The sequence below is a fragment of the Arachis duranensis genome, chromosome 6 (assembly GCF_000817695.3).
Source record: "Arachis duranensis cultivar V14167 chromosome 6, aradu.V14167.gnm2.J7QH, whole genome shotgun sequence".
In the NCBI taxonomy this organism is placed as follows: Eukaryota; Viridiplantae; Streptophyta; class Magnoliopsida; order Fabales; family Fabaceae; genus Arachis; species Arachis duranensis.
In genome coordinates, this window is record NC_029777.3 from 9,056,804 (window position 1) to 9,060,831 (window position 4,028).

The following is a 4,028-nucleotide window of genomic DNA, read 5'->3' on the forward strand; positions in this document are numbered from 1 at the left end:
TTATTAATAAAATTACTAATAGTCACATTTTTATACACAAGATATATGTTTTCTATATATTATTTAAAAATATAAAAAAACATGAATAATGAATGAGTATGTTATTTCTTCGACTAGCTAATTAATGCAAAATCGAGTACCATTTTTATTCGATTGAGGTCATATTCTGTTCGGTGAAAGTTTCAATCACCTTAATTAAATCCTGTCTTTGTGCCTTAACTTATACAGATAGTAATATGTTACATATTATTTGGTATATCTAAGTAGTTATTTTTTATAGCGGATATGTAAAAAATTATATTAAGGTTTATTGTCAAATAATTAGTGGATGAATAATAGTAGATTATATTATTTTGGGAAAGTATTTTCATTATAATTATATCAAATCAATATTTAATTATGATAAAATATGTTAATTATAACTATATCATAAAATTATAATAATTACGATAGTTATGTTATATATTTTAATCATTTATGTAAGTAAATAAACTAGAAAACAATCAAATCAAATCATGACGGTAAATAAATAATATAGAAATATTATTATATATTTAATTGCATTATAATGAGCTCATGAATAATGTATGATTATATTATTTTAGAAAAATATTTTTATTATAATTATATCAAATCAATATTTAATATATTATTTAAATCTAACTTTTATATAACAATAATATTATATATATTTATATATCACTTTTTTAAACTCATTCTTACAAATATATATTGGCATATAATTAATATAGATAACATATATACTTAATAAATATCTTTATTAAATTAATTATAACGATTAATACAAGATAATCTCATAAGTATAACCTAATTATAGCAAGAATTTTCATAAAAATAATTGACTACTAATTTGAATATAATTGATATAGTTAAATTGATACAACTTATAAGATTGAGAATATGTAGTAATTATAGCAATTATTATATCAATTATAATAATCATTCACGTGACTTCATATACAGTAATTTTTGAATTATAATTGTTACATAATTACTGTTGAATATTATTTAATTTTAGATATTTTATAGGTAATATTCATTATCACATGAATTATCATCATTATTCAATAATAATAATAATAATTTCGAATTTATATAATTGATAAAATTCTAATTCTCATTCGTATGTAATAATTTTATTAGTATGTATTCACAGTTTTAGTCAATATATAATAATAATATTATTATTATATGGACATCAAATTAATTAGTTAACAAATTGAATTTAGCTTATCGAGTTTTATTTTCTACTCAAATTTTTAATCATTAGTGATTTTATTTTTTATATTTACAGTAAATTTTGACTATAAAAAGAAAAAATTAGCATTGATTGTTTCCTATTTTATTTATTTACAATTATAATTAAATTTGATATAATTATAATAAGTCTCTATAATTATAGTAATATAAAACTGCTTCATATATAACAATAATATTATACATATTTATATATCTCCACTTTTATCTCTTTTTTTTCAGAATTTTGACATATTATTAATATAGATAAAATATAATATTAAACTGCTTTGTTATACATATATATATAAAGTTATAAAATAACCCGTATAATTTATACGTATGACATAATACGTATGTAAAAAAAAAATTCCATACTTTTTGTTAACCACTGTTTTGTTATACGAAATTGATTGAAATTATATAATTTCTATTTATATAATTTTTTTCTATTAGTAGCAATTAGTATCTGCATTAAAAATTCATACAATTTGTAATTAGTTTATATATATATATACTAAAATTGGATTTTCTTTCAACTAATGAAAATGAGGTGTTGATTCCTCGTGAATCTATTTTCCCACCAAAGATAATACACTATTTTCTCTTCTAAGTTTATTTTATAAAAATATCTTTATTATAATTATACTATAATTAGCATTTAAGCAATAATACATAATTATACTAATTTAAGAAAATATTTTTATTATAGTTATATGAAATCAATATTTAATACATTATTAAACTACTTATCAATTATCAATCGAAAATATTTTTAATCATTTTAATTATATTGATAATAATAATGATAATAATAATATAATATGATAATTATATGATAATGGCATCGGCCATTAATAATCAATTTATATTTTTCTAAATAAATTTATTTTATAAAAATATTTTTATTATAATTATATTACAATATTATAATAAATATTTAATGAATAATGTATAATTACACTAATTTAAGAAAATATCTTTATTATCTATCTATTCTATTCTATTCTATTCTATTATATAAAAATAGAATTTTTGCATTTAATGATGGAACTGATGTGGCATGCTCTTGAGGTGTTTCCAAATCTATTTCATTTAATTCGTCAAAGCAAATCAATTATAATTAATTAATTATATCAATTAATTAATTTGATTAGCCATTCAAATCTCACTCTTTATCATAATTTATATGAATTGATATAATTAAATATTAATTAATTAATTTAGTTAATTATATTAATTATTTGATTTGATTGGAGTAAACATCAAATTATTTAATAAATAATAAATATGATAACGAAATATATGAATTAATTTAATTAGTTTATTTTTTTCAATACCATCTATTTATATAAGATCAAATGTTTTTTACTCATTCGCAAATGTTTTTTACTCATTCGCTCTCTTCTCTCTTCTCTCTTCTCTCTTCTCTCTTCTCTCTTCTCTCTTCTCTCTTCTCTTCTCTCTCTCTCTCTCTTGTATGTCTCTTTGTTGCTCTTTATTTTAGTTATATTCATTGATTTCTCTGTATTGATGTTCTTTTTATTTGAAATATTGTGACAATTTAGAGTGTATGTTGTGACCCATATTATATTCGTTAATTTGGTGTATCTTTTTAAATGGTTTATGTTATAATGTGTTTAAGGAGTTGAGTTAAAATTATAATATGATATATAAATTTATAATATGATTTAAAGTATGCTAAAATATTAGGACATTATCATATAGATATTTTTTTTATTTGTCCGTTAGATTCAACAATTTAGGATCTTAAAAATTATGCAATTATGCAATTAATTGTTTTTTTATATAATTATTATATTGATCATTTATATTAGTGAGACTATTTTCAATATTAATATTTATAAATATGCTATTATTTATACAATTGATTGAATAATTTTATTTTTTTAAATTTAATTCTATTGAATTAATTATTCAAGGTGTCATCGCTATTTCTATTTTAATTTTTTTTAATATTATTTAACCATTCTAATAACACAATAACAATTAAAAAAAAGAAAGAAACGGTACAAAATTGCAATGACGATAAAATTGAAATACCCGTAATAAAATTATTTTGATAATATACACTTGGGTATTATTAACAACTATGTTAGTAATTACTTAAAATAAATAATAAAATAAATTATAGGGTATTATTTTATTTAAATTATTAATAATTAAAAAATAAAAGGTCAGTAATTATTTTTAAAATAGACATTAAATTTAGTTTTATGGTACTAGTTTATTTGAGTTGTTAATAAAATTTTATAATTTTCAGATTTATATCTACTCGATTTATGTAATTTATTTTATTATACTTTAACAAAAAATTGAGACGTACATTTTTAATTATTTATTTAAAAAGTATTGCGAAATGAGTTATATCAGTTATAATTAATTATCGATAATTGATATCAATAAATTGATTGTATTAATTTATAAGATGAATAATGTGTAATGAATGTTGTGAAATTAATAAATAAAAAACTAAAAGGAATTTTTTTATTACTTTTTAATGGATATACATTTTTATAATTTTTCGTTCTCTTTATCTCTTCCTTTCAAATTTATTTCTTTTAATTTATTGAACTAAATCAATTATATTAATTATTTATATTAACTAATTGAGTACTTTTTAATGGATTATTATAACTATGTCTGTAGACCATAGACCATAGGTTAAAAATATTATAAAATTTTTTTTATAAAAATTGTTGAAAAATAAATATTTTTAAAATATGTCTTTAAGACATAAATTAACTAAA